This window comes from Schistocerca americana, chromosome 4, assembly GCF_021461395.2.
Source record: "Schistocerca americana isolate TAMUIC-IGC-003095 chromosome 4, iqSchAmer2.1, whole genome shotgun sequence".
Lineage (NCBI taxonomy): Eukaryota > Metazoa > Arthropoda > Insecta > Orthoptera > Acrididae > Schistocerca > Schistocerca americana.
Window position 1 is genome coordinate 641,707,561 of NC_060122.1, and position 19,126 is coordinate 641,726,686.

The window sequence follows — 19,126 nt, forward strand, 5'->3', positions numbered from 1 at the left end:
TTTACAGACGCTTATGTTTCCAGCTCAGCCAGTTAGCAGAATTTACATGTTGATTAGGGTTGTAATCTCTCTTTCCTCTTAATAAAGCGGCGAAGAGTTTGTATAACAAATAGATATTCTTAACTTTTTGGCAATTTCATCTGCTCTGTCTTCTTCTGGCGGAATTGATCGTACAGAAGGTTCCAAAAGTCTCCTCACTGAAGAAAAGCACCGAAACACTATTATATGTGTCTATGAATCCAAAAACTCAACTTGCGAACTGTAGATACATTTGTCATTTACGAATGGAAAAAGTAAAAAAAATCGTTTCGCCACGCAACAGTGCTTCAACTTCCCCACGTGTTATTTACGAATTGACAACCACAAGTGTAGATAAGGGACGTAGAGCTAAATAAAGCTAGATAATGATGTGGCCGAAATGAAAAGAGACGTAGAGGCGATAACAGAGGGAAATGTTTGTGCGGTGGAGAATGGTGAATGAGGGGGACTGAAACAGGAGGTATACGAGAAGAAAAATTAGAGGTCAGAAACGAAAGAACGAAATTGTTGAGGATCAAAGCACTGGGGAAAGAAACGAAGGTTTTTGCGCAGCCGGTAGGACAGGGCCCGTCTATACCGTATCGAGAGAGAAGTTACGGCGACGTCAGCGAGAGGCACTTGAGCTGCATCTCAAATGAAGCGCTCCGTTGTTCCCCTGTACGGCGTCATTACCAACTCCGGCAGACGGTACGGTTCAGCCGCAGTGGACCGCTAAAGCGTATCTACGTAAGTATTGCGAAGATGATGCCGAATATAACGCACTGCGGGAGTGGTCAAGCAGTAGAACTTTATTTAGGAGGGATTTACGGGTGAAAAATCGTTGCATATTGTAAGTACCACATCTTGAAATATACGTCGTACTCACTACATCGAATGAGATATACGTTCAGAAGTTCACAAGACGAGTAACACTGGCATAGGAAGAGATACCAATGATGAGCTTCGGAGGTATTATAATTATCTGCTACGGAAAGTAATACATAAAGTCATGGCTTGTTGCTTGACTTCCAGAAAGTAATCGGCAAAGGTCCACACTGCCGCCTCCTGAGCCACATGTGAACTTAGAGATCCGGATCAGCTGTGTGACTGCGTTCAGAACTTCCATACAAATGGAACTAAGAACATCACTGCAAAGATTTGGTCGTAGAAGAAATTAACTTTCAGCGTACCCCAAGGAAATAATAAGGGGCGTTGAAATTAGCGATACGAATAAGTGATCTGGTAGATAACATAGGAAGCTCTGTAATGGTCTTTTACGTATGCTGCTGCTGTATATAGAATACTGGCAATGCCAGAAATCTGTAGAGAAATGTAACAAGGGCTGACATAGGAACGACGCTTGTTTTAGAGCAGGGCCACGACGTTCAATCTGCCCCTCCGTCTCGGTGTAATGCGATATTTCATTTAGCAGTGCGATGAGACAGTTTCTTCCAGAATTTGATGCGGCTTATTTTCGTCCTCACGACTTTCTTCAGTTAGGTAGGATTATGGTGTAAGAGCTGTTTATTCTTCGCTAATTGTTCGTAGTAGAAATGAAGTTCGCAGGTCCAGTGGTTGTTTGCAAGAAAAAATGAAAGGAAGCGGGCTAGCGATCCACTGTCACAACTCTTAGAAAATGAATTGAAATAACAGAAGAGGAGATTCAGATCTCACAGTATGTATTATGAACTCGCATGATCGACGGGTATCGCAAATTCGCTATAAAACGCATTACAACATTCAGAAAAAATTTAAGGATTCATTTGACGACGAACGACCTAAGAATTGTAACGATCGACAGGCAATGTGTAAGAGATTCGTTGTTTTGTACATCAAGTAGCTCTTTATGTCATAATTGCTGGACGTGACGGAATTGGTAGTGCGGATAGCATTGTTAGTCAGTTGCAATAGTTTCCGATGGAATTGAACGAAGACCATGAAGATGTTACACACTACTACAAACCATGTTGGTTCAGTCAAAGAACATGCCTGGAATGAATTTTCAACTGAAATCTCACTTAGACGAAAATTAGCAGCTTCGGAATGCGTTGCAGACCTTGCATTGTAAATGGAGTCTACTGCAGATTTCTGTCATGTGAGACATGACAATGTGAGAAGCACTTGTTTAGGGACTGTTGACCTCAGCAGTTAAGTCCCATAAGATTTCACACATACACAAGCACTTGTTTATGATTTCATGCTAATAATGGATGCATTTAGAAGGAAAGTCATACAGCGCAGGGTACAACTTCTGACAAAGAACACCGTCCATTTCCCTGAGATCACAGGCCGCACAAATGTAGATGTAGGAAAAGACGTTAGAACAAATTTCATTGCAAAATTTAAAGGAAATGTAGCTCATCCACAAAAGATGTATAAAAAAGGCCACCATTCCACAGATTTCAGCATTGCACGTTAAAATTACGACGTAGTAGTAATAGAGAAAATCATTACTTCTCTTCAACACCAAAAGAGGTATCTCATGCAGCACACGCCACTATACTGTTAGATTTCCGGGAAATACAGCAAAAATTCCAGCTCATACAGAGGCTTATCGTCAGTCGCTTTTCCGCGTACCATTTGGAAATGGAACAGAAAATGGAGAGATGCCACACTCGGTCAAATGGCTTCGCTTGCGCAGTATAGATATACAGGGTATTGTAATTAACCTTTCGCCACTTGAGCCAATGAAGACGCAAAACTACACCGAAGAGCCAAAAAAAAGAAAAATAGTACACCTGCCTAATATCGTCTGCAGCCCACCTTAGCACGCAAAAGAGCCGCAACACGACGTGACATGGACTCGACTAATGTCTGAAGTAGTGCTGGAGGGAACTGACACCACGAATCCTGCAGGGCTGACCGAAAATCCGCAAGAATACAAGGGGATGGAGGTCTCTTCTGAAGAGCGCATTGCAAGTCATCCCACATATGCTCAATAATGTTCATGGCTGGGGTGTTTGGTCGCCAGCGGAAGTGTTTAAACCCAGAAGAATGTTTCTGGAGCCACTCTAGAAATTGTGGACGTGTAGGGTGTCACTTTGTCCCGCTGGAATTGCCCAAGTCTGTCGGGAGGCACAATAGACACGAATGGATAGAGGTGATCAGACTGGATGCTTACACAGGTGTCACCTATCAGAGACGTATCTAGACGTATCAGGGGTCCTATATCACCCCAACAGTACACGCCCCACATCATTGCAGACCCTCCACCAGCTTCAACAGTCCCCTGCTGACATGCAGGGTCCATGGATTCATGAGGTTGTCTCCATACCCGTACACGTCCATCCGCTCGATACAATTTGAAACAAGACTCGTCAGACCAGGCAACATGTTTCCAGTCATCAACAGTCCAATGTCGTTGCTGACGGGCCCAGGCGAGGCGTAAAGCTTCTTGTCGTGCAGTCATCAAGGGTACAGGGGTGGGGCTATGGCTGCGAAAGCCCATATCGATGATGTATCGTTGAATGGTTCGCACATTGTCGCTGACACTTGTCAAATGCCTAGCACAAATCTGCATCAACTTGCGGAAGGGTTGCACTTATGCCTTATTGAAAGATTCTATTCAGTCGTCGTTGGTCCCGTTGTTGCACGATCTTTTTCCAGACTCAGCGATGTGGGAGATTTGATGTTTTAGCGGATTCCTGGTATTCACGGTACACTCGTGAAATGGTCGTACGAGAAAATCCCCACTTCATCGCTACCTCGGAGATGTTGCGTCCCATCGCTTGTGCGCCGACTATAACAACGCATTAAAACTCTCTTAATTATTGAAAACCTGCCATTGTAGCAGCAGTAACCGATGTAACAAATGCGTCAAACACTAGTTGTGTCATATAGCCGTTGCCCACCGCAGTGCTGTTTACATGTATCTGTATTTGAATACGCATGACTCTACCAGTTTCTTAGGCGCTTCAGCGTTATTACCATGTGAGTATCCAACGTTACAGGATTGATATTCGGACTTTCGCTGCAGTATTTACGATGTTAGTTGTATTAGTGTCATGACTTGAGCTTATGCGTCTGTACTGGAGTACAAGCAAGGCTTTGCTCGTAAAGTTGTTTTATCAAAACAACAACAACAAAGTTTCTGCTCTTCGTGATTTCGAAGCATTAAGGGAATACGGAAAGCTCCTCTTTCCGCACCGGGATTGAAAAGCGTGATATGGAAGTTCGAATTAGCTGTCGATTTGAGAACTGGTCCTGAAAGAGGCCGGCGGTCAATTACGCCACAAATTGTCGAAGAAGTTACTGTTGCTATGGCTGAGAATTCAGGTGCAATGTGCCATCCTCAAGCAGTGCACGAGTTGTGTCATGGCAACCGAACATTTCATAGTCCACCGTTGTTTCGTGTAGCAGTAGAGCAGACTCTAGCGCGGTTCCAGGTTGCTGTGGATGCAGACGGTCGTCACATTCAGCAACGTTTATAGCCTAGAACGTAAACATGGGACTCAGTTAACCAATGTTAACTTCTCAGGTGGAAATTAAAATGTGTTTACTTCAATGGTTTATTCGTTATTTCTCTTCTGCATATCTTTAAAAACGTTTCCACAGAGTTTCAGTGTTCTACGACCACTCGTTTCCCACGGATGCCCTCTCAAGTAGCGACAGTTTAATTATAACCACCCTGTAGATGTGTGTTTATGGAACGGACAGGAAACAAGAACTAGCAAGAAGCGTATAATGTAGGAGAGTAGCCAATATAACATTTTGCGGAGGAATCAAAGGAACCGTACCGTCCGTGAAAGAATATACCGTCAAGTAATCGAAATAGGGGTACCATATGGAGCAGCCATGCATCGGAAAAGGAAATCATCTTCATCAAAATAAAAATAGTGGCGTTGTGTAGTGGCTTAGAATTACGGTCGAATTTCCTGAGACTCCTCTGTTCTAGGTAATTTTAACAGTGAACTGTGAAAACTGGGAGAAAACTGGAATGATAAATTTGGAATAAGTCATCCAGTACAAGACAACGATGAATTTATGTTGCTACAAAATTAAAGTTAAAATCACAGACTGCAATAAATTTTATTATGTTTTGCTCCACTTGTGCTTCTAGAATCAGGCGTAAACTAATGTCTCCTTAATTGTTTCACGATAAGATTGATCATTGTGCGGAGTCTCTTCAGTCTGCATATGAGTTTCATTCTGTTTTTCTATTTCTGTAACGCGGTATGCAAAACTAATTATTAATATTTATTGTTGTGTTTTACAATAGCCGGCCGGTGTGGCCGTGCGGTTAAAGGCGCTTCAGTCTGGAACCGCGTGACCGCTACGGTCGCAGGTTCGAATCCTGCCTCGGGCATGGATGTGTGTGATGTCCTTAGGTTAGTTAGGTTTAATTAGTTCTAAGTTCTAGGCGACTGATGACCTCAGCAGTTGAGTCGCATAGTGCTCAGAGCCATTTGAACCATTTTTTTTACAATATTTATTTATTCAGTTGTCTATCACTGTCAGACATTCAGATGCCTGATCTGCCCCACATCAGGTCACAAATCTTGATTTTGACATCTTGAATTTGCATATTGTCACGTAACACCAAATGGATAGTAACTGAAAATATATTCTGGTTCTTCCTTACAATGATTTTAATGCAAACAATAACTTATGGCGAGAAAGGAAATATTTTGACGGAAAGGAGATAATTGTTAAATCTTGCATAAACTCTCTGTGAGGTATGATGAGAGAATGCTACTACTGGAAGTCTACAGGAGGTACAGGCTGGGTTATGGCGTACGATGTGTTTACAAGTATGATGAGGATGGAGGGGGGATTTTTATCAACATAGATAGAGATAATAAGAGTCGTGATTAAGGTCAGTAATGTCTGTCTGTTGATTATCTGTGAAAGCTTTGAGGTCAGTCGCAAATGATGGATTGTTACTGATGAAGATCTTATCAAGAGCAGAGTGTTGCAACTTGTCGTGCGAATATAATAAAAAAATCTGCATACCTTCATATGTTTCATTCTGTTTCATTCTGGGCAGGCAACAATCACTCACACAATAAACTAGACGATTTTAGTTTGTAGCCATAACGCCATCGAATTTTGGAAACATTTGTTTGTGTGGAAACTGTAAGGCAGTGGAAGACGAGCTTATCTTTCTGTGATAACAATTCTTCCGGAATATATTAATTAGACCATACACGACGGAAAACGAGACGTGGAGGAACTGAAACGTACAGAAACTGTAATATATGGGAGAGCGACTGCAGTCAAAATGGCAGGACAAAGGAGAGAACAAGAAAAGGATTTAAAAAATCGAACTGTTTTAAAATCTCCCACATCCTACATACAACAAGAAAACAATATTCGTTGTTGCGGATCTACCACATTGTGATAATATCAGAAGTATTACTAGTATATACAGCTCAATGTGTGACTCACAACAGGTAAACATAAACAGAAAATACGAAAAAGATAGAGAGACAAACACTGTGGAAGGTTCTGGAATCCAGAAAGGAAGGCGTCATGTGGAGAAAAGAAAAAGTCAGGAATTAATTGAAATGAGAAAAAGACGACTGAGGTTTTCTGATAACATCTTTAGGATGAGCAAGTACAGATTGACCAAGGGGATCTGGGAATACGAGTATACTAAGAAAGCAAGTCCACCAAGAGATGGATACAAGAAGTTACAAAAGATATGGAAGAATTAGGAGTAGAGCAAATTATGGACGAAGACAAAAACATGTGCGGAAGAATAACAACGTTGACAAGGCGATTTGCAAAGAAACGAAAGAGGGGAAAATGTAGTGCGAGAAACAAGCCGACACAGGGAGGTCAGAAGAATCAACGTCAGGAGCTTTCGGAGGTGGGAGAAGTAGGAAATTCGGAAGGATAGCACTGCAAGTTAAATATATCTTCACAGATAAATCCAATTTGTAATGCCATTCAAATATGCAGGAGCTGAAACGAACGTGTGTGTGTGTGTGTGTGTGTGTGTGTGTGTGTGTGTGTGTGTGTGTGTGAAACAGACTTGGGATATGCACAGATGTTCATGCTAAAATCGAACAGTTTTCGAAAAAATGTTCAAATGTGTGTGAAATCTTATGGGACTGCTAAGGCCATCAGTCCCTAAGCTTACACACTACTTAACCTGAAGTATCATAAGGACAAACACACACACCCATGCCCGAGGGAGGACTCGAACCTCCGCCTGGACCAGACGCACACAGTTTTCGATAGGAACGTTTTAGATATAGTACATAGCGTACATGGAGATGTGAAAAGATAATACAAGTAGCCTACAGAACATGAAACGCTGCAGAGGTCTTGGGAATTACCCGGAGAGAGACAATCCAAATCTAGCAAAATATTTCAACCACGTATGTAAGAGGACATATTCCATAGACTCTGTGAAAATATATTTCACCACTCTGCTTCCGAGTCAAACAACATTTCCAGTAGTAGCATACGTTCAGGTGCGAATCTAACAATTAGTTACTGCTCAGAAATCAGCATTGAAGCCGTTCTTAGACACTAACTGGACAGTGGAGTTAATAATATCGTGAGATGACAGAAATAATACTTCAGAGAAAGGCAATGTACATGTATTTACTAGTTTTCAAGGAATTCTGCAAGACCCTAAGAAGGGAATGTATTTCCTAAAATAACGTCACCTATTGAAGGCACCAAGAAATCTTTTGCGCCACATTTGACTTTTTATTAGGAGTTGTAAGCCGACCACGTTCTGCTACACCTATTATAGTGACTTGTCGTAGTGACAATTGATCGAATATTGAGCAATTTATTTATTACGTTGGGCTTCGAGACGTAGTATACATATGTCACTTTGAAGTGCAGTAGTATATCGGAATCCTGCTCACAAATTTTCTATAGTTGCAGGTAGCCTATTTCATTAAACTGAACGCGAGACACATTAATAACCTGGAGGAAAACTGTTCAAATCTGTACTGACGAACTGTTTACGGTGACAGATTGCATGGGTGCATAAACCTGAAGTACCATTGTAAAGCATTTCCAATAACAAAGAAAGAACATTTAGTTAACATTGTAATTAAGTGGTGACACGCAGTAGTCATAAATATTTCAGTAGATAACTGTTATAAGCCCCGAACATCGTTAGCACCGCTAGAATCTTTAAATAATCAAAATGCAGGCATTAATTACATGAAATTATAGCCACCCAATTCGATCAGCGCGTTAAAACACATACTGTAAAGTTACTTGAATTTGTATTAGATTTCACGTATGAGACAGTAAGTAGGCTCATTATATATTAAAAAGAAAATAACTAGCGCTTCACTCATTAAAACTCAATATATCTTTGTTTGTATGCTCATCTGCTATGCGTTCCTGTATGTCATCCTATTACAAAGAAACGTTGATGAGTTTTGTGCGTGCGCCCTCGAAGGTTCCTGAATGAGTGCAACAAAACCCCTACGGCACCTATAACAGTGGGGGGTGGGGAGAGAACGTATGACATGTGAAACTACTCTATAACAACTAAATTTAATACCAAATGAATAGTTTTTGGGGTCACTAAAGTCATTGGTAAGAGTACCAATGACGTTCCAATCCTATAGTCGTGGGGATGGGGTAAGGGGTCGGGGGAAGGAGACATTGACATACCTCCAAATCTCTTTAACTGCTGTTGCAGCTATGCGTACCGAATTTGGTACACATGAAGTAGAGATAGGAGATAAGCTACTACAAGAAGAGTTTGACAGGGCACCGAAAGACCTAAAGCCGAAACAAGGCCCATGGAGTAGACGACATTCACTCAGAACTGCTCTCCTTTGTAGTGCCAGCCATGGTGAAACTATTCCACCTCCTGTGTAAGATGTATGACACAGGGATAATACCGTCAGACTTCAAGAAGAATGTAATAATTTCCATTCCAAGGAAAGCAGGTGATGACAGCCGTAAATATTACCGAACTATCAGTTTAGTAAGTCGTGGTTGCAAGGTGCTCATACGAATTATTTACAGAAGAATGGAAAAATTGGTAGAGCACGACGTCGGAGATAATCAGTTTGGGTGCTGGAGAAATGCAGAAACACGCGAGGCATTATTGACCCTACCACTTATCGTAGAATATGGACTAAGGAAAGGCAAACGTATGTTTATAGCATTTATGGAAATGGAGAAAGCTCTTGAGAGTGTTGAAAGGAAAACGACCTTCAAATTTCTGAAGGTAGCAGATGTAAAATACATCTAGCCAAGGATTACTTACAACTTGCACAAAAACCAGATGGAGTTATAAGAGTGTAAAGGCATGAAAACGATGAAGGGGTTGAAAAGAGTATCACAGGTATGAATCCTACCACCAATGTTATTCAGGTTGTACAGTGAGCGAGCTGTGAAGGAAAGTAATGCAAAAATTTCAAAGGGAGCTAAACTTCAGGGGGAAGAAATAAAAAACTTTGCATTTTGCCAATGGTTTTGTAATTCTTAACAATGGAAAAACAAGACTAATCGAATTCAGACGAATTAAATCACCCGAATCTGAGGTAATTAGGTTAGGAAATGTGAAACAAAAAGTAGTGGATAAGTTTTGCTGATGGGTAATAAAACGAAGTATGAGGGCCAAAGTAGAGACGGTATAAAATGTAGAATGGCAATGGCAAGAAAAACGTTTCTTAGAAAGACAAATTAAGTAACGTCGAATAAAAATTTATGTGTTGCAAGCCTTTTCTGTAGGCATTTGTCTGGAGTGTAGCCTTGAACGAAAGTAAAACGTTGGCAATAAGCAGTTAAAACAAGAATAAAATAGAAAGTTTTGAAATGTGGTGCAACAAAAGTATGCTGAAGACTGGATGGGTAGATCGCGTTACTAATGAGGAGATACTTAGTAGAACTGGGAAGAAAAGAAATGTGATGCATAACTTGACTAAATGAAGGGATCGGTTAACAGTGGACATTGTGAGACATCAAGGAACAGTCAGTTTACTATAGGAGGGACGCGTTTGGCGCAAAAATGGCAGAGGGGGTCCACGAGACGAGTGCAGTAAGCAGCTTCAAACAGATGTGGGTTGCAGTATTTATTCGGGAATGAAGGGGGTTGTGCTCGAAACAGCAACGTTGGGAGCAGCATCAGACCAGTGCTCGGACTGCAAACCACAGCAACAACATTTCGAAACAATTACTGTGGTAGTGAGGCATCGCAAATAGCCATATGATTGAGGGCGAGTGTGAGAAGTTGTGACATAAAAGCGTAACTCAGGAACACCTGGAGCAATTTCAACCACGGTTCTTAACGTATAAAAATAATTTGCGAGTATGAAAACTCTATTGCCCATAAGGGTAGTAGTGTGCGCAACAACTTATTGGTAATCATTTTTTGTATTTATTTCCCAAAATTTAAAAATATGAAACTCAAATTGCGTTATTCAGTGCGTCAACCAGAGCGTGAGACTGAGCATTGCTGCGAGCCAAAATTTTTGTCAGCGTATTACGCGGCCGTATAGTATGCCATATGGGTAAATACTACTATTTCACTTGATGTTCTGTGTATATTGGCATTGTGTACAGCGTGGGAGAACCAGACATTTCCTCAGATTCAGATGAAACTGCAAGGATAACTTGGCTAGAGATATTTATAAGTGACAAAATATGTGTGGAATATGTTACCTCAATGTGAATTATGTATGCGTGTGAAAAATATGTGGCGTATGCGCACCTGGACGAAGCTGCGGGCAAAGAGGTAGTCATAAAAAAGTTTTTAATTCCAGTGTGAGTCGTAGCATGTAATTAACCAACCGGACAGTTACTTTTGGATTAGGCTTTGGGGCAGTAACTTCACGTAACACAAATCACACCAATTAGGAGCAACGTTTTAAATTTTTTACACTTAACTGCAAAAATACGATTTTCAATAAGTTTCAGTGACTACGCTTCGCCTCTCGAGGATGTAGTATTACTTATTTGCATTTCGTGTGCATTCCTTGCCGTACAAAATAATTATTACTTTTAGCACAATTTTAACGAAGTTTTGGCCACGTCTCCAATTCATGCGACCATGTAAGCCAGTCAACATCTACGCATTACTATTGTAAATAACATCTCCATTACTCGATAGAGCTGCATACGTGAGACAAAAGACTACCTTGTTTACTAAGAAGAAGACTAGGTTTTAGATCACGAGAGACGGAGTGCAAGGCTGGATTTGGAAAGAAATCGCCCGTGTCATAGAAAACATCCGAACATTTTACTAAAGCGACGTAGCGAAGCAATGGGAATGGGAAACCTAAATATGGGTGCCGTACCAGGATTTGAACTGCAGTCGTTCCGAAGCTGTGTGCAGTGTCTTAACCATTGCGCCAACCTCGGTTAGCACGTAGCATAAGTGTCCCAATGCAACCCAGTAACACGCTCCGTATTTTGTGCAAGCTCCAGCACAGTCAAAAACAGCTTCCGCTCTGTCTACCCGGTTCCTATTTTGTTCCTTCACAATAATTTGTCTACATCAGCCTTTGCGAGACCCTCTTGATGCGCACGGCTATAAAGTGTGTACAGTATTTGGTATAAAATTTTGCTTACATAGGTTTTAAGAGATGCTAGGAATGACAATCGTATAATGGAATCTGTTCCACGGACAATTTTCTTAAACTGCTAATGGTTTAATGAGCAACTGCTATCTTGCAGCAGTTCCACCAGGTAATAACTGAGCGACAACGCGCCGTTAGGACGACACCATTATAAATCTTCAACTTCGACGAAGAAACATCTGCTGGAGGCTCATGTTTGGAGTTAATGAACAGAACTTTCCGCAGGCTCGTATCGCTGCGTTGCTAGGCGTAGCAGTATCTCATTTGGAGTAAATTAATTGCTGTGTGTCCTAGGACAACTTAGTGTCTTCGGTAAACTACGGAAGATATTCTCTATTAATAATACTTTTTGATGTCATCAGTGTCATATCGCGTGATTCATAACACTAGCTATAACGAATAAGTTACTGGGATGAAATAAATGTTTGTTAACTATAGCGACCGAGCTGATAACGAAAACGGCAATAAACTCGAATTATCTCTCGTTTTCAAGTTAAAGGGGTGTACATTTAAAAATAACTCTATTTCATTAACATTCATGTTCAATCCCTTCCCATATAGGCTTCGAATCCCCGCTGATGGTAGACAGTGTGATGAAGTTTGAAGCAACAAGAGCGGCGTGTATTTTGTCTCTTTATTTAGCACTGGCTCGTAGCAACAAGGGGAAGGGAAGAGGAAAGGAGGAGCAAAACGTGTTTCATGTAAGTGTACTTTCAGTTTGTTACAACCTGTCTTCTTTTCGTGTTCTGGAAGAACGTCTTACTTTAGTGTAGTTAGTGTGTGTGGTCATTGTAATGATTCAATATGCTTCGAAAAGACTTGAAGATTGCTGAAAATGTTTGCTACATTTCCGGACAGGCTACAATGAAATCAGGCCAATAACGCTGTATATTAGGAAGGCGTTCGGACTGTACTTTAGTTGAGAAATCGGGGACCAGGACAAGTCCTGGCCTTTGTTCCATATCTTCCGTCTCGAGTCTTCATTCGTGCTTGAACCGTGAAAGATGTTCCATGGGCTCTACTATACCCATGACCTGGCGAGAACCATCAAACCAAATGAATTATCGTTACTTTTGTATGACAACCCTATTAACAGATGGTATTTCAAAGACGAAAAAATCTTCCTTGACATATCGCAACACACACGGTATTTCCAAGAAGAAAAACTCTTCCTTGACATTTCCTAACACACGACCGGCCTTGTGACTAGTGCCTCATGGACACGGACTGCCTGTTCCTGTTGCATATGATTGTGATAGTGACGAAGGAGGTAGCAAAAGTAGTGGTGTACCAACACACTCAAAACCCAGTTCTTCGGAAGATCATGATTTTATGTGTAACGATGACTGTACAGAGACTAAAAAACTAACACAGTTTGAAGATAATGACGTAGTGAGAGATCTGGAATTGCCAAAAGGTAAAGCTCAACTGTTTGCATGAAGACTATAACAATCGAATTGTCTTGATAAGACGGTAAATGTGACTGCGTTCCGTAACCGCCATATGCCATTTCCTCAATTTTTCGGCAGTGAAAAGAACTTGGTTTTATTTTAATTAATTAATTAATTTATTTATTTATTTATTTTTTTGAGGTACAGGGACTGATAGCAACTATGGGCAATGGCTACAAAAGTAATTAGTGGAAGTTGTTCGTAGGCTCCTCCAAAGTAACTTCCATGTGTGTGCTACTGCAAACTATTAACGTGTTGCCATAGATTCCGATTGGGTGTGCACCTTACATGAAAGTAACATACGATAACATGAAAAAATTGTTATTGCGACCGAACTATTACAAGTTTAAATGGCTGATTTTCGGGGATAGTGTCAACGAACTTTCTAGGATACGAGAGAGCAGAGAACTTTAAGGATCATGAGACAAATGCTCTGGACTGCTACAGTAAACTAGGGTGCAACATGTCCTTAACTTCACAGTTCCTAGAGTCTCACGTGGACGTCTTTCCTAACAACTGTGGTTCTGTAACCGACGAGCTGGGAGAACACTTTAACCAGCAAATTTTGAACACCGAAATGAGATACCAAGGATGCATCAACGTTAGCCGGTAACTGCTGGCCTCTAATCAGGGAATCACCAGCAGAAAACTTCAAATGCCAGGCAAAGTGATTGCTCCTTCAATGACCTTCCTCAGATGCAAATGCATGCATAAGCTCACATAGTCCATAATGTTATCATAACTTCAAAATGAGAGATAATCTTGCATTTGCATTAACATTTTTTCTATCAGCACGCCCTAAAACATAAGAATTAGCTGTTATCACGGCAATTACGGAAAAATGTTAAATTTTGTTGGATGGTGTAATTGTTTCCCTTCTTTGTGTACTCTAGCTATTCTTCCAACACACGTTGATGTGAGTAGAGTTCATCATGTGGACGTATTTGTTTTCAGGATCAGGCCATGAGAATAGCACAATCAAAACCGATCAGCTTGTGATGATATGCCACGTGACATGATTTGGAAGCGGTATGTAGTGCCATAGGTCAGCACTCAACGCACCACTCTCGCACCCTTTGACAGCTTCCAGATCTTCTCATACAAGTAGTTCCTCATTTGACCTTATGAGGCTAAGTGCACTCTTTTGCAGTCCTCCACCTGGGAAAAATGCCCAGTAATAATCCAAATCGAACCCGGATCCTTCAAATGACAGTCATGCGGTAGGATCGCTCGCTTACGGAGGCAAACTCATGACGTGTATCTTATTCGAATGTGATGGACAGCAAACGGGACGTACGAATACAGGCAAAGAGAAATACACACTGAGGTGACAAAAGTCATGACATAGCAATATGCACACATACAGATGGCGTAGTATCGATTACACAGGGTATGAAAGGACAGTGCAAAGGTGGAGCTGTCCCTGTACCCAGGTGATTCCTGTGAAAGCATTATCGGCGTGATTATGGCCTCACGACGGAAATTAACACACTTTGAACGCGGAGTGGTAGTTGGAGCTAGCCGCATGGGACACTCCATTTCGGAAATCGTTAGGGAATTCAGTATTACTACGTCCACAGTGTCAAGAGTGTGCCGATACTACCAAATTTAGGCATCGCCTCTCACCTCGGACAACGCAGTGGCCGATGGTTTTTGCTTAACGACGGAGACCAGCGGTGTATGTGTAGAGTTGTCAGTGCTAGTAGACAAGCTACACTCCGTGAAGTAACAGCCGCAATCAATATGGGACGTAAGACGAACGCACCGTTAGGGCAGTGTGACGAAATGTGGCGTCAGTGGGCTATGGTAGCAGATGACCGACGCGAGTGCCTCTGCTGTTAGCATGACGTGTCCTGCAGCTCCTCCCTGGGCTGACCTTATCTGTTGGACCTTAGACGAGTGGAAAACCGTGTCCTGGTCAGATGTGTCCAGATTTCAGTTGGTAAGAGCTGATGGTAGGGTTCGAGTGTTGTGCAGACCCCACGAAACCCTGAACAAGGTACTGTGGAAACTGGTGGTGGCTCCATAATGGTTTGGGCTGTGTTTTCATGGAATGGACTGGGTCCAATTGAACTGAGCAGTGACTCTAAATAATTATGTTCGGCTGCTTGGAGGCTATATGCAGTCGTTAATGGACTTAATGTCCCCAAACAAAGACGAACTTTTAAGGAATGAAATGAGCCATGTCACAGGGCCACAATTGTTCACGACTGTATTGAAGAACTTTCTGGACAATTCGAGCGCATTATTTGGCCGGCCGAATCGCCCTAAATGAATCCCATATAGCGTTTATGGGACATAATCGAGAGTTCAGTTTATACACAGTTACGGACGGCTGTTGGTTCAAATGGCTCTGAGCACTATGGGACTCAACTGCTGAGGTCATTAGTCCCCTAGAACTTAGAACTAGTTAAACCTAACTAACCTAAGGACATCACAAACATCCATGCCCGAGGCAGGATTCGAACCTGCGGCCGTAGCGGTCTTGCGGTTCCAGACTGCAGCGCCTTTAACCGCACAGCCACTTCGGCCGGCGGACGGCTGTTGGGGCAGCATGGCTCAATATTTCTGCAGGGGACTTCCAACAACATGTTGAGTTCACGCCTTGCCAAGCTGCAACACTACGCCAAGCAAAAGGTCGTCCGACTTGATATTAGAAGGTATGGCATGACTTTCATCTTCTCAGCGTTCTCCCGAACGAATGCCTTGGTAGTTCGACGATCTAGGATAATTGTGACGCCACATCTAAGAACTCTGTTAATCACAGATATGTGTCTCTCATGCTGTCTCTTCACTTTTACTCATATGCGTCACTCAGTTCGCTCGCAGGCTAATTTCTCAGTGTGTAGTGGTTTGTCCCTCTTCGGTATGCCTGTAATACTATTCACCGCTGTGTGTAGCTGAGGTTCCAGTTGGGGGTAAATAACCGAGTCGTGAATGGTGAGTTGCAATATTCGTGATACGAGAAGAGATTCGTGACTAACAATTTCGAAGAAAACTGGAAACTGGAGAATTTTGTTTACTGAACCGTAATTTTGGAGAGAAGAACGTCCATCGACAGTATCGTCATTAGTAACCTAGCTGACAATACAGTGTGCACTGTTGTAATAGTCACAGAATAAACAACAAATTCGCGGAGGAGTCCTGCTTCTGCAGACGCGCGACCGCGCTGTAATTGGAACCAGGTCCATACCGGAATAGCTTCTGCTAATTACACTAATGAAAACAAAAACATGTGAATAAATTACAAACGGATGAGATGAGATAAAAAAGTGAAACCACAATCAGGTAAAATCAAATAATGAAAAAACCGGTAAAAGCTGGATTGGGGAAAATTAGCTTTGGGCAATCGTGTTTACTTAATTGTTATTTATATCATCAACTACTAAATTAATTATAATTAACAGATTGCCGCCATAAAGTTTTGAGGATCCTTACACTTCTATTACTCTTTTCGCGTGTAGACTGACTAACACCAAAATAAAACATAAAAGAAGATTTCAGAAGAAATCGTGAGGAAGAAACTTTATGCTCTGGTAAATTAGGTAGCTGTGTTACAACCGTTCAGAGAATAAGGAGTTACATCGAAAGTTCTGCAATGAACGAAAGAAGTAACTCAGCTTCTTATATTTGAGGGGGATATAAACAGTCACTAGAATGGATGTACATCTGTCTGGCTTTTCGTATTTCCGCATCCTGAAGTTCCTCTTACTGATTATCCAGGCCTTAATAACGTCTTGGTCTACGCAGCTGGGTATTCTCTATACAGTGTCTCAGAAATGTTACGACAAACTTTCAGGAGTTGTAGAGGGTGTCTTGAGCAACAAGTAAAGGACAGGAACCCCTTTCCTGAAACGCCGACCAACGGTGGGACCGAGCGTAGAAGTTATAGATATCGGTGCCTGCCACTAAGCCACCACTTCGGCAGCAAACAACAGGCGTTCGTGACTAATTGTCAAGATCGCCAATGGAGAAGATGGAGCTAACTGCTGAGTAGACAGGCCTTGTCACCTAGGAACGCGATGCTCTGTTACCTTGGTGGATAAAGGGTTCTGACACAGGTTTCCATGTGCAGTTTATTTTTCTCCTATATACCGAAAACATTGGACATTATACGGGGTTCCGGGAAAACAATGTGTTATATCGACATGGGTCCGGATCGATTTATTTACACGTTAAAGTACATTTTCTACTTCTCTTCATAATCACCATTATTCACGGGAAACACACAAAAACAGAAGGGACCGGTATTACATGATTCGTTTTCTTAATGAAGTTCTCACAATGTCCTCCTGGTTACGTTTGGTTAGAATGCACAGTAAGTTGTAATTTTTAGGTTGAGCGTCAGTGTTTGCTGTTCCAATGGAACGAAGGTAATGTTAATATGTAACTCATTTCATTGCTTGTGTTGCCATGTGGCTAACATCATTACTCTATCAGCATCAAGGCACGGTCTCAAGGTCATAAGGGTATTCCAAGTCCCTTCTGCCTACGATTGACACAGCAGGTCTTAAACTCACTCTTTCTTTGGACAGCTATCTGGTCATGTCAGCCCCGGAGCACTTCATAACAACAACGTAGTAACCACTGTACGGTATTCATGACAGACTGTGCAAGCACAAAGCATCAACTCTTTAACTGACGAATTTAGTTTCCAGTACAGTGCATGGAAGTGTACTTAAACGTGGAGCTGGCAGGTGTCCATCAGCTGTACGGATTAGACATCGTCATCTTAAGTAGCATGGGACGTTTGAGCCTACTACTCACGACTCGGTGACCCTAAAATGACGAGAAGAGCTCAGCTGAAGGAGGAACTTGTCCATGCAGTTTACGACAACGCTAGTGTCGGTGCAAGAGTATTAGCTGCGGCGAGTAGTGTTAATCGCTTTACTAGAGAGGGCTACATGGAAACCAACTGCATCCGTATCGTGTACGGTGTGTGCAGGCACTGTTAGCAGCTGATGTTCCTACACGGGGCCACTTCTGCAAGTCGTTCACTCAATAATACGTTAACTCTCACATTAGTCCAGATGCACTGTTGGCGGATGAGGCTTCGTTTCAACCTGATCAGATTACACGTTTTCACAATCATCACTCACGGGCTGTCGAGAATTCTTACGAAATTGTGCAATCACGTCACCAACAAACATTTGCTGTCTACATTTGGCACTGGCATTGTTGGCGACTTTTTGTTAGACCCTCATGATCTTCCATCCTGGCTCAACGGAGGGACTTGCCACGCTTTCTTAGAAGATACTGAGCCTGTCCCTCTAGAACATTTGCCTTTACGAGTGCGACAACCTGAATACTTCACACAATACGGAGTTCCTCCTTATTTCAGTGTTACTGACCGTAGGCTTCCAAATAACAGATTCTCCTTGAGAGATGGATAGGTGGAGGTGTACCGGTTGCTTGGCGTCTGAGTTCTCCGTGACTAAAACCACTAAACCTTTATTTGTGTGGGCGTTTGAAAGCTCTTGTGTAGAGATGTCGGGTAGAAGACGTAGAATTACTTTGTGCTTGTGTTCTGGAAGGTTATGAAGCAACACACAGTTCTCCAATGATACATCAGCTCACAAGGGATTCAATACGACGGTGGGTTGATTCGCCGGCCGGAGTGGCCAGCGGTTCTAGGCGCTTCATCTGGAACCGCGCGACCGCTACGGTCGCAGGTTCGAATCCTGCCTCGGGCATGGATGTGTGTGATGTCCTTAGGCTAGTTAGGTTTACGTAGTTCGAAGTTCTAGGGGACTGATGACCTCAGATGTTAAGCCCCATGGTGCTCAGAGCCTTTTGGTGAGTTGATTCACCTCTCCTTGTTATCAGATGGCAATTTTGAGCATTTCATTTAAGAAACTGTTTCGTACCGTGCTGACACGTTCTTTCCTGTGTATTTCCCATGTTTAATGTGAATTTGAGAAGTAGAAAATGAACTCTAACATTGAAATAAAGCGTATCCGGATCAATGTCAGTGTAACACACTTTCTTCTTCTTCTACGGGTGAGGAACGTTTCCTGAAAGTTTGGACATACCTTTTTATTACATCGTACAAGGGGTTGAGCTCCAAACCACACGTTGCTTACACTATGTAAGGTTTTCTTTTTTCATAACAATATGAGTAACGTGTTTGATCCAGGATAGTGACCT

The 19,126-nt window shown here is 42.1% G+C and overlaps 1 protein-coding gene across 1 annotated transcript in view; it reads right to left on the reverse strand.

Moving 5' to 3' along the window:
• Positions 1–19,126, reverse strand: part of LOC124613668 (kappa-type opioid receptor-like) — a 519,922-nt gene that overhangs the window by 351,818 nt on the left and 148,978 nt on the right. The window lies entirely within an intron of this gene.